Here is a 13,638-nt window from a genome sequence, read left to right as displayed (position 1 = left end):
AAAACTTCACCCTGGCCGTCTCTCCAGCTCCAGCCAAGAGGGAGAGGTGATCTCTCCATCTTTTTTTCTGTCCGAGTGGAGTTTTGGCAGAAATGCCTCCAATTTGTTTTTGAGATTTGCTGTCTTGCCTGAGTAAGCATTAAACAGAAGGAAACCTCTCTTTCAAGGTGAAAAATTACTTTTAAATTTTCCACTTAGGAAAGTGCGTGTTGGCACCTGCGTTGGTGAGTAACATGAAGGCTAATCTCAGGGGCTCTGCAGAAAGCCCAGACAGATACAGTCTGGGGCTGTCTGCAGACAGACATCTCCCTCGTATTTCCAGCCCCTCTCCAACTTAACCCTGTTTTTGTCTTTTTTTTTCCTTGAAAGTCTAAATGCCTTTGAAAACCTTTGGATAAACAGATATCCACTGTGATGCCAGTTTGCATGGTTCTTTCCTATTGATTTAGCTTGTAATTTATTTCTTTATTTCTGACACATTTCACTTACATTCCCTGGTAAGGGCAAAGTGCTGAAGCTAGAAAACTGTAATTAAATAATCGGGCGGCTGGCCAGCCGGGAGAGGCTATGAAGCTGCTATTTGTGGGTCATCCCTGAGAAGGCAGAGATGGGAGTGGCAAGCGATAGGAAAGCCATGTGCTTGTAGGCACGGGTAGGCTTTATTTTTGTAAATAAGGATCAAAGCGGGTTTTCACGCTGAATTACGGCAGTTCCTTCAAAGTGCCGTGAAATGATATATTATTACTCCTTGCATGCCTGATTCCCTCGACTGGGAGCTGGGGAGGAAAAAGGCCCATTGTGTTATCCATAGCCAAGTCTTTAATGAGATGATGAGACGTGCAAACTGCACACTGTGCAATATTTTTCTTCCTGACTCAATCTATGTTAAGTCCACAGCCCGCTGAAACCCAGGGTTTGGTGCATTTTTCCAATTTCGTTGCTGTCGATGACTCTGGAAGTGCTGATGCCATCAAACTGCCCCTCTCCTACACAGATTTCAGTAACTTGGGAAAGAGAAATTCCATTAGCGGGCCATGGAGCTGCTTTAAACAAACAGCATGGTTTCCCTCTTTTCCCACTTTACCTCCGATTGGCTTGTCTTCTCATCAGGAATTATAACCATGTGTGAAGCCATCTTCCCAAGGAATGCTGTGAGAGGGCATTTATTTACTCATGAAACAGTGGGTGAAATAATTGATGAAAGTGGCTATTTCTGAAGTACACAAGCCAAGCTATTAAAAAAAAAAAAAAAAGCAGAAACAAAATACTGTAGACGAATGGATTGCTTCATATACTCCAAGTCAGATATGGACCCACTTTTCCTGTAAAAGTCCAGATAGTAAATATTTCGTGTTCTTTGGGGCCACATAGATCTCTATTGCATACTCTTCTTTGCTCTTATTGTTGGTGCTTTTTCTGTTTTACAATCTTTTAAACATGGGGAGAAAACATTCTCACTTAGCTCAAGGGCTTTGTGAAGAAGGGCTGCAGCCCCAGTTTGTCCTGCTCCACATGATGTTTGTTTTAAACGTGAGCCACCAAATTAATGTTCAGGATGGTATAAAAAGCATTTGTGTGTCGTTGAGAAATCTCTGGGTTCAGAGATGGGCAGCTCTGCGTTTCCTCTCCGCTGTGACTGCGGAGTTGGGTCCTCTTGCACTAGTTCTTGATTTCTCTGAGCCACATTTTTCTCATCTGACAAAGGGAAATAATACCTACCTTATAAAAGCAGATGACAGTTCTGAGGGCAATAACCCTGTTTTTTATTTTTAGTTCAAAATTGATCCTAATGCTTGCAGGAATGGCTAGCTCATAGCAGACGTTCAATACATGCTCTATGAATGACGAGATTAATGTTAATGAAACATTATCTATGTGAGAACCTTAAAAAAGAACACGCTACTTACAGGTTTGGGAAATATGGCCAACGAAGGGAATTCCCTGGTGGTCCAGTGGTTAGGACTCCATGCTTTCACTGCCATGGGACTGGGTTCAATTCCTGGTCCGGGAAGTAAGATCTCGCAAGCCACGCGGTGCGGGGGGAATAAAGTGGCCAAGAAGCACAGTTATTTGTATTAGGTTTCCAGAACCAATAGGATAAAGAAAGATGTATAGATAGAGATTTATTAGGAGGGATTGGCTCGTGCAGTTATGGAGGCTGAGAAGTCCCACAGTCTGCCATCTGCAAACCAGAGACCCAGGAAAGCCAATGGTGTAGTTCCAGTCCAAGCCAGGGGCCTGAGAACAGAAGGGCCAATGATGTAAGTCCCGGTCCAAGAATGAAGGCCTAAGAACCAGTGCTGATGCTCCAGGGCAGGAGAAGATGGACGTCCAGGCTCAAGGAGAGAGCAAATTAACCCTTACTCCGCCTTTTTGTCAATTCCAGCCTTTGATGGATTGGATGATACCCACCCACATTGATGAGGGTGATCTTCTTTACTCAGTCTATCAGTTCAGATCTCTTCCTGAAACACCTCACAGACACATCTAGAAATAATGTTTTGCCAGCCAGCTGGGCATCCACTGGCTCCCAGGGCAAAAGTAGTCTATATTTGCTTCAAGAATATGTAGAAATGATGTCATAAGAATGTAATGATGGCTGAATCCTGAGGGAGATTAAATCATAACCTGCAAAGGCATTTTAATATTGCCATTCTTTCTCGTTGGCCCAGCTTGGGTTTGCAGAATGCTGTGAGCAGAGGGGATTTTCTTAATTCTTGCAGAAAGATGCAGAATAGGTGGGAGTCAGAGAAGAGGATGAAGCTGGCCAGAAGGGTCAAGGATTGGCCAAGGAAAGGAAGGAGAAACATAAACATTATGTATGATCAACATGCAGAACAAAAATAATGAAAGGACTATGGTTTATTGATAGTCACTTTAGGAAGCTATATGCTTATTGCAGAGATGCCAACAATGCTTTGTGTACATCTGAAAGCACTATCTGGAAACGGCTATTTGACTTTGTGCCACACACAAATGCTTTAGTAACAGTAAATCTTTTTCTCTGGATGTGGTAGAAAGAACATGGAATTTATAGCTCATACAATATAAATTCAAATTTTTATCCTCTAGTTATGTGATAAAGAAAATATGATCAAACATTAATTTTAGACTCTAGGTGGTATGCACATTGAATTCCCTATTTTCAATTTTCTCAGAAGTTTAAAATTTTTACAACTAAATGTTAAGAAAAGTAGTAAAAAGCAATCCTTATTCTCTGCTTCTAGCCATGTGCATTGCTTTCTCTAAACCTTAATTTTGTCAACCACAAAATGAAAATCATGAAATATATGTCACATGGTCATTGTGAGGATAGTAACACTCCACATTCAAATCCTTGTAAAGGGAAAATAACTATGCAAATGCTTTTTATAAAATCTACGTTTAGGCAAATCTTTTATTAATTCTACTTTGTAATGGGCAATGCACGCGGGTTGCAATCACTTAAACAGTACAAAAGAGTTTACAGTGAAGAGACATTCTGTTCCCTCCTGACTCCCATCACTTCCCTTCCTAGTGGTGACCACATTCTTCACCAATAGTAGTAACACAGCAAATAAACATCCCTAGCATCTGTAGTGATGTCTCTTTTGGTTTCTAACATTATCAGTTTGTGGCACCTTCCTTCCCCTTTGTCTTTGATCAATTCTGAAGGACTTCTGTCAACTTTATTAGTCTTTCTAAAAGGATCAACTTCTGCCTTTCTGATTCTCCCTGTGATAACTTACGTTTTCTATTTCTTTAATTTCTGCTTTCAACTTTATTGTCTCTGCTTTTTCTAACTCCTGTGGGTTCATTCTGTTGGTTCTGTTCCAAACTTCTTAAGTTAGATGCCAAGCTCATTTATTACATATATATAATATATAAGTAAAGTATATATTATATATAGTTATACATTTATAATATAGATATATAAAATGAATATCATATATATCTCATATATGTATATAAAAATATGTATATGTATATCTATGAGTATATATATAATATGTATATATGCTTAACACTTCATCCTTCATCATTTGATATCTGGTATTTTAATTATAATCCAGTTCCAAATATTTTGAAAATATCCAGTATGCTTCTCTGAACCATAGGTGGTTTAGAAGTAATTTTTTAAATTTCTTTTTTTTTAATAAGGTAAGGATTCTATTTTCTTTTTTAATATTTATTTATTTTTGGCTGTGTCGGGTCTTAGTCGTGGCACACGGGATCTGCGGCACGTGGGATCTTTCATTGCGATGCGCGGGCTTCTAGTTGTGGTGTGCAGGCTCAGTAGTTGGGGCACGTGGGCTTAGTTGCCCCGCAGCACGTGGGATCCTAGTTCCCTAACCAGGGATCAAACCCGCATTCCCTGCATTGGAAGGTGGATTCTTAACCACTGGACCACCAGGGAAGTCCCTAAAATTTCTTAATCTATATTTATTTTAGTTAATTTTGGTAACACTTTTCTAACTTAATTACATTATAGTCCAAAAACTGTGGTCCATATAATACCAATTATTTGGAACTTGGTGATACTTGCTTTTGGAACTCAGGTAGCTTCTGTAGCTGAAGATGCTGTCCTCAGTAGCAGGGCTAACGTGTTCCTTCTCCCTATGAAATATCCGGTTTTATTCCACTTGGAATACAGCACAAATGCATAGTTACATTTGTTATAAATGTTTCATGTGCCAGGAAAGAGTCTTTACTCTCCAGGTACTTTATATACATCCAAAGTCTCAATTAGGAATATAAGACTCCCGGCACTCATTGTCTTAGACCTTCATCTTAGAAAAAGACAAAGCTACACTTACCACCTTGTTTTGTGTGCAATAGCTCTTAACACAATTAGGGGTGAAAAGCAGGAGCTCAACAAATATTTGCTATGATCCTTCTTCATATGTTATTTTGATGGATTGATTACTTTAGTCTTCTCTATTAGAAGGTGAGTGTTTTGAGGTCAGGAGTGCCGGTACCTCTGTGTCATCATAGGCACAACAGTTGCTTAGTCGATGTTGGTGGAAGTAAAGGATGGTGACAGATGCTTTCATTTTTTTTTTCCTGATAAGAAAAAAAAATTGATTTATGAGAAAAAGAGAGAGATGGAAACTTCAGTTGACTTTGTAGATAGTAAAACACGTTATATTAGAATGCTTCTAAAATCCCCTTTTACTGAATTTCTTTACATAAAGAAATCAGTGACCCATTCTCATGTTTGATTTATGTGAGAACTGCCAGGTGGTACGGGGGTGAGGAAGGAGCTGCTGGGAAGATCACATACCCTCTGGACGTGTCTCTCAGATAGGCCAGTACTTTGACTGGTGACAGGGCAAGGAGACATTTTAGTCTTCAGCAAAATAGAATAAAACATTTTACCACCTAGCGATACTTAAACATCTTAAACTAATGATCAATAAATCTGATTAAACAAGATTAGGGGTCTCCGGGTGCTGAAAATCCCATGGCTTGCATGCAGCTCTCTGTCCATCTAGTGGTTGTCACAGTGAAGGATTAATCCAGCATTAAACTTCATCCTTTCACAATTCAGAGCTATCCTAAAGGGAATGATGAAGGGCAGAAGGAAACCTGTGTGTCCTGCATGTATCTGCACTTCAATGAGGTGAAATGAATAGAGGATTTGGGATGAGATCGCCCTGAATTTGACATGTTTCTCATCTGAATTTTTATTTTATTTTATTTTTATGGGAGTATAATTGCTTTACAATGTTGTGTTAATTTCTGGTGTACAAAGAAGTGAATCAGCTATATGTATACATATATCCCCTCCCTCTTGGACCTTCTTCCCATCACCCCCATCCCACCCATCTAGCTCATCACAGAGCACTGAGCTGAGCTCCCTGTGCTATACCACAGGTTCCCACTAGCTATCTGTTTTACACATGGTAGTGTATTTATGTCAAACCTAATCTCCCAATTCATCCCACCCTCCCCTTACCCACCCCTGTGTCCACACGTCCGTTCTCTACGTCTGCGTCTCTCTTCCTGCCCTGAAAATAGATTCATCTGTACTCTTTTTCTAGATTCCACGTATATGCGTTAATATACGATATTTGTTTTTCTCTTTCTGATTTACTTCACTCTGTATGACAGACTCTAGGTCCATCCACATCTCTACTCTCATCTGAATTTTTAAAAATGATGATAAAAGCTAAATAAATATATATAGCTTTACATAAATCAATTTATTAAACCTTAATAGCTTCTTGTGGTAGGTATTGTCATTAGCCCTAGTTGGTAAATGAAAACAATTGAATCCAGATGCCAAGTGATTTCAATGGTTGTAGTAGCTAATAAACTGTAGCTATTGTCACTACAGTTTTAGTAACTCTGATGCCACATCCCGGCTGGAGAAGCATCTCTCAGCTCTTGAGTGGAGGAGGGCTTATCCTGTCCATGGAACTCAGGTAGCTTCTGTAGCTGAAGATGCTGTCCTCAGTAGCAGGGCTAATGTGTTTCTTCTCCCCATGAAATATCTGGTTTTGCTCCACTTAGAACACAGCACGTTTTATGTTGGACTGAGCTACTTCTCTTCATTTCATAAGTTGTTTTGGATGCTGTGCTGGGATCTTGTATGTATCCTCTCTCCTTACAAAACAATGTACCCACAGACTTGTAGACTGGAAGGACACTTGGGGATCATCAAGCACAAGGGTCTTAAATCGTGGCTGCCCCCTGCTTTACTCACAAATGTAGAATCAGAGTCTGTCCCTTGTCGGAGAACATACCGATCACTCCAGGGGAGAACGATGGATCTATTCCACACAAATCCCTTTTTTCTTTTTAATAAATTTATTTATTTATTATTTTTTTTTAAATTTATTTACTTATTTACTTTTGGGTGTGTTGGGTCTTCGTTTCTGTGCAAGGGCTTTTCTAGTTGCCGCAAGCGGGGGCCACTCTTCATCGTGGTGCGCGGGCCTCTCACTGTCGCGGCCTCTCTTGTTGCGGAACACAGGCTCCAGACGCGCAGGCTCAGTAGTTGTGGCTCACGGGCCTAGTTGCTCCGCGACATGTGGGATCCTCCCAAACCAGGGCTCGAACCAGTGTCCCCTGCATTGGCAGGCAGATTCTTAACCACTGTGCCACCAGGGAAGTCCCACAAATCCCATTTTAAATATGTATTCATGGAGGTCCAGAGAGGGGGTAGTTCTTCTCTCGAGGTCATTTACTATCTGCTAGCTAATACCAGAATCAGGACTGACACCCAAATGTTGAATTTATGCTTCAAGTATACATTCTCAGTTCAACGTCCCATGTCAATGGTGCGTTCCAATAATAAATGAATTTTAAAACTTCTAAAGATAAAAGCCACAGTAAAAGTAGTTGCTGCTAACTTTGCTTCTGAATTTATCTTTGTGATGTGTAGGTTTGTTTTTCAGCATTTAGAAGTGGGGGGATAAAAGGAGCAAGTTTGGTCTACATAAGAGGTTTTCTAAAAGAACCTTGACTATCAGGTGAGAAAAAGGAGTTAGGGAAAGCAAGATTCAAGAAGGAAAAGCAGGTGGTTCAGGCCAATCTAGGGACTGAGATTATTTTCACACTTTGTTATAAGCTGTGAGGTGGATAAGTGCCAGTGATTAAGTAACAACCACCACAACAAAATCACAGAACGAAGCTGTGTGGCCAGGTGAAGCACATTTCTGGGTTGACTTCTCATTGTGCAAAATGAGATGAGAAAGTGGCAAATAGAACAGAGCCACGTTGGGTTGGAAAGAGAAATATGGAAATAGGGAAATCAGCACCCACACCCAGCTAGGCATCATCACGAAAGAGAGGAAGGATGTGGGCAACTCACCCCCCTCCTGTTCCCTGATTCAAGGTGGGAACATGTTTATTAAATGACAAGTAATTGGATAACAAGGAAGTTTAGTTGCCAAGACATTTAACGGGTACTGAAATGTCATATTGATTTGAACCTTGCTCTAAATGGCACATTATATTGTTAGAGGAGAAAATTAAAAATCAAAACATGGGCAAGCTATTTAACTAAGAGCAATCTTTTGCATTAAAATGCTGCAGTGAGTGGATTGCAGGCCATGGTACCTGTTTTCTCAGTTACCCCCGATACCTACTGCCGAGACACAGCCACGTTTGATGGAAGCCTCTTGCCTAGTTTAAGGTTACAAGTCTAATTGCTTAAATGTCAGCTGTGTTGGGGGGTGGTGTCCAAGTACAAATCGAATCCATAGTGGAAGTTACTAGAGGGTCACAGAACAATGGATAAAAGGAAGTCCGGAGTCACAGAGAACTGGCTTAATTTCTGACTCTAAAGGCAGGCAAGTTCTGAATCCCCCTCGTCTGTAAGATAGAACCAATATTAGCTTCCTGGCAGAATTGCTTGAGTGAATGTCATTTTAAACTCTTGTCAACAGTAGACTGAGTCACCGGTGACTATTAATATTGTCAGTAGTAGTAGTGATAGTAAACAACATTTAAAAACACAGCATTTAACACATAGATATGGAATCTAAAAAAAAAAAAAAGGTTCCGATGAACCTAGGGGCAGGACAGGAATAAAGATGCAGATGTAGAGAATGGACTTGAGGACACGGGCCGGGGGGGAAGGGTAAGCTGGGACGAAGTGAGAGAGTGGCATGGACATATATACACTACCAAACGTAAAATAGGTAGCTAGTGGGAAGCAGCCGCATAGCACAGGGAGATCAGCTTGGTGCTTTTTGACCACCTAGAGGGGTGGGATAGGGAGGGTGGGAGGGAGGGAGACGCAAGAGGGAAGAGATTTGGGAACATATGTATATGTATAGCTGATTCACTTTGTTATACAGCAGAAACTAACACACCATTGTAAAGCAACTATACTCCAATAAAGATGTAAAATAAAAACAAAAAAAAAACCCCAGTATTTTCTGTCAAGAGTCTTATACTGCTTATTTTGTAATCTATTTTGTGATACAATTTAACAGGTATGAACTCACACGTATCAAACTCCTTCACCAATGTTGGACCCCTTGAATCTCTGTTGGCCCCTCCTTAGGAGGAGTCATCTGTGTTGACAAGGAGATGTGTTCCTCATTCTCCTTGGAGTCTAACCTCAGGTGGATACAACAGAGCCTGCTGTGCTGATGGCCTTGGAGGCCATGTTAGGTGTTTCTTTCAATAAACACATTTGGGCTATTAAGTAGCTGGACCCTTGGGAAAGACTAAGATAAAGCTTGAAGTTGAGATTGTTCCTGATGAGGACAGAAACACCCTTGAGTGACAGGCTTGGGCTCAGGGACTCAATCTTGAAAGCGGGGTTTTTATTTTGACTTCTCCCAGGAAGTGCACTTTTGCCCCATGTATTTATACAGCAGATCCATGTGTTTGAGAATAAATATACTAGGTGAGAGGCTGAACAGAACTGAGAAATCTCTAAATTTCCTCCATTCTGAAGATCCCTTGGTTTCTGACCACTGAAAAATCCTGGAGAGGAGGTCCCTGACATTTGTGAGGGATGTAACAAAAAGATGTAATGAACCACCCCCATCCGCATCATCCATCACTCGCTCTGACATTTTTGTCTTCTATACAGTTTCCGGAACAACACTGGCTATTGGCTTTCTTTTGTAGACTCTTCCTAATGAAGAAGGCAAGCCCATAATCTGTGATCAATAGAGATAAGCAAAACCAGACAGGAAGCTAAGGGAAAGGGGTTTACTCGCTGGGTACATGAGTCACTTTTCCCTCCCACAATCCAGATTCTTTAAATCTCAGCAGAAGGGCAGATGACTACAGAGACATGTCAGGGGGATTTGGCAATCTCAGAAAACAGTTGAAGCTGGAACTGTAAGATCTATGAATGTCGGAATACCCTTGCCCTTACCGTGAAGATACACATAACCGGATTTATCTCCTACGACATTCTCACTCTCCAACAAGATTCAGAAAGCCTCAGGCTATAAAAATTGACCAAGACCGAAAACAAACAAACAAACAATATCCCTCTATGCCCAAACTATTCATTTATAGCATTATTTGCAGTGTCAAAAGACTGGCAGCAAACAATCCCAAAGTTCTCAATGAGCAGTTCATTGAATTATCCATGTATATCTACACAATGGAGTTCTACACAGCTGTAAAAAAGAATGAGAAAATATTTCATTATGTTGCCATGTAATTATCTCTGGAATATATTGTTAACTAAATTAAGACAAGGTGGAGGTAAATGTTTATGTCACGCGGTGCTTTATCACAGTATAAGCAAATAGTTGTGAAGGGAAGTTTCATTTAGCTGTATTCTAGTGAACAGAGAAGACATAATAGAATTAAACTATCACCATTTTAAAAAATCAGTTCTTGGATCTAGTCAGTAATCGTAAGTGACTTATGATATGACAAAAAATAGCGAGAACCAGACAACATATGTATAGGTAAACTGTGCCTTCTACGAAGTATTCTTGACCAAAAAAAAAAATAAACAGATCATTGAACCCAGTATGATCAAACTTCTAAATCCAAATATAAATCTATAGGACACACAGGAGACAGAGGAACAGGTCAAAATGCACTAGAGAGGGCTTCCCTGGTGGCGCAGTGGTTGAGAGTCCGCCTGCCGATGCAGGGCACATGGGTTCGTGCCCTGATCCGGGAAGATCCCACATGCCGGAGCGGCTGGGCCCGTGAGCCATGGCCGCTGCGCCTGCGCGTCTGGAGCCTGTGCTCCGCGGCGGGAGAGGCCACAACACTGAGAGGCCCGCGTACCGCAAAAAAAAAAAAAAAAATGCACTAGAGAGATGTAATCAGTAAAATCCGCCCTGTGGGAAATGGTGTGACAAATAATCTAGGTTATTAAAAACAAAGGTAAAGAATACGGAGGGGAAACTTTTGGATCAAAAGGGGACGTTTGATGATATTAGGAACTTTTGTTAATTTTTAGGTGTGAACATGGAATGTGGTTATTTATTTTAAGGAGATTGTATTTTTGTGATAGATGCTAAAATATTTGCAGAGGAAATGATATGATAATTGGCATTTTCAACAAAATAATCTGGAGAATGAGGAGTGGATGAGGGTAGAGAAAAACAAGACGGGCTGTGTTTTGATGACTATTGAGTTTCAGTGATAGACTGATCCGTTTTATGATACTATTGAATATTTTCCTTGTGCACATATTTGCAAATTTCCATCACGCACATTTTAGAAAAATACTCATATTCTTAGTCCCAAAGACCAAATGGAGATCTCAGAGATAAATATTATAGGTAGGGATTTTTTCCACTTAGATGTACAGAGAGATCTGTAAACTACATATCTCTCTATTATTATAAATAATAATTCTGTTTATTTCATGTCTAAAATATGCAATCAGTTTTTAAGCACTTCATCTATTTTGAAGTGATTTAATCATCCCAACCGTTCTGTGAAGTTGGTACTATTATTATTCCAATTTTAGAGATGAGGTCACAGAAGTTAAGTAAGCTGTTCAAGGTCACACTGCTAGTGATGACTGAGTCAGGCCCCCAATGGTGGCAGCCTACCTCCAGACACATGCTGTCAACCACTAATTGAAATGCTTGGATCTGAGTCACGAAAATGAACAGTAGTAGCTTCAGCAACTATAATAGCTAACATTTATTCTGAGCACTCTTCTGTAGCATGCACTGTATTAAATATTTTATATCTACTATCTTCAATTCAAGACAATCCTATAGAGGAGTCTTATTGTTTTCACTTTACAGTGGAGGGAAAGAAAACTCAAAGAGATTAGTAGCTCACGCATCCATGATCGTTCAGATAGACTCTGGCAGAGGTAGGGTGTGATATCAGTTATCTGATGCTGAGTCACAAACTACTCAAAAATTATGGGCTTCAAATATTGGATTGGCCAAAAAGTTCGTGCGGGTTTTTCCGTAACATATTATGGATGTTTGGCTCCTAACTGCAGGTGGCCAAGTTAGGCTGGGCTCAGTTGGGTGGTTCTTCTAACCTTGCCTGGGATCCCTCGTGAATCTGTTATCATCTGTGTTTTGGCTGGCGGCTCTGCTTGTGAGATTTGGCTGGCTGTTGAGAGAAGCACCTTGGTTTTCCCCCAAAGGGTCTCGTCCTCCAGTCGGCTAACTTGGGCTTGTTCTTATCGTGGAGCCATGGGTCCAAGAGCAAGATGTCACTTCTGCCAAATTCTACTGGTCAAGGCCAATGGCAAGGCCAGCCCAGATTCGAGGAGTGGAAAAACAGACTCCATCTGTTGATGGGAGAATCTGGAAAGTTACATTGTGAATGGAGCAGATTCAGTGAAAGACAGAAAATTGGGGCTGTTTTTGCAATTAATCTATCACAGGCACAGACCCAACTCTTAGTAACTTGAAAGCAATTGCATACCTTTCCCTCATTTTAGGTTCTACTGCAAATTTCGATTACTTGCAACCAAGCCAGTCTGAACTTATCTAAATCAGAATGCTCCATCCAGCTCCGTTCTAAGTGCTGAGCCAGTGCATACTTGGAGCAAGATACCAAAGGTTTGATGCTGTGACTTGCCGGAGGATAGGATTACACCTTAGGAAGGCAAGAGACTGGATGCCATGGGAAAGAAGAGTTTTAACAAAAAGCCCCAGTTTCCAGGTAATGAGAGATTCCTGACAAGTAACAACAGCCATGCAGCCATAATAGAATTTCAATGAGATAAATTCCACTTTCTGCCCAAGTTTAGCCACTCAGGGAAGAAACAGTTACCTTGTGAAAATGCAGCACTCTCCCTATATTATCCCTTCATTAAAATATTCAAATGAAGGTAACAACACTGTTATAACCTCATTTATAAAGAAAAATAACATTAATGCATTTAATGCTAATGCATTTACCTCAGAGCGCTTCCCAGAGATGGTAAAGTGTGAAGTTTATAAAATGTTCAGTGATGTTGAACTTGAATTGCAACCTAATGCTTGAATTGCTACATTTAACATTAAAAGCATGTTATTAATCTTCAATTTAGGGGAGAATAATTTTCACTCACTGTGCAGAAAAGAAAAAAACAGTTATGATGGGATTTCATTCAGATCAAATTTGCTTTAATTGCAATTCTATTAAATTAGAAATAGACATTTTATCCTGATATGATTCTTTGATGTCTTTAGTTTTAATGCTAATAAAAGCATTATCACAACAGGTGTGAGCTGCATTATGTACAATAATTAGGACTTCAATTAAAGATGTGTCAAGCTACCCTAAGGTAATTTGGAAAACGAATGCAAAAGAAATAACAGATGAAAATGTGGGGGCAGTTTAATTCTCTACACTTTTGCCAACATCAATTTCTCATTATTGTGTATTTTGTAAAGAATAACAATGATGCCATTAAGAATAATACATCCGGGGCTTCCCTGGTGGTGCGGTGGTTGGGAGTCCGCCTGCCGACGCAGGGGACACGGGTTCGTGCCCCGGTGCGGGAAGAGCCCACATGCCGCGGAGCGGCTGGGCCCGTGAGCCACGGGCGCTGAGCCTGCGCGTCCGGAGCCTGTGCTCCGCAACAGGAGAGGCCATGGCAGTGACAGGCCCGCGTACCGCAAAAAAAAAGAATAATACATGCATCAATCAGCAGCCATCAACATCAAAGGAAGACCCTCCACTAGCAAAAAGGATTACACCTCACTGAAGGCTCAGATGATGTTTAGCATTTTTAGCAATAAGGTATTTTTTTCT

The sequence above is a fragment of the Monodon monoceros genome, unplaced genomic scaffold, assembly GCF_005190385.1.
Source record: "Monodon monoceros isolate NGI ecotype Baffin Bay Population unplaced genomic scaffold, NGI_Narwhal_1 Super_Scaffold_13, whole genome shotgun sequence".
In the NCBI taxonomy this organism is placed as follows: domain Eukaryota; kingdom Metazoa; phylum Chordata; class Mammalia; order Artiodactyla; family Monodontidae; genus Monodon; species Monodon monoceros.
This window is presented reverse-complemented; position numbering follows the sequence as displayed.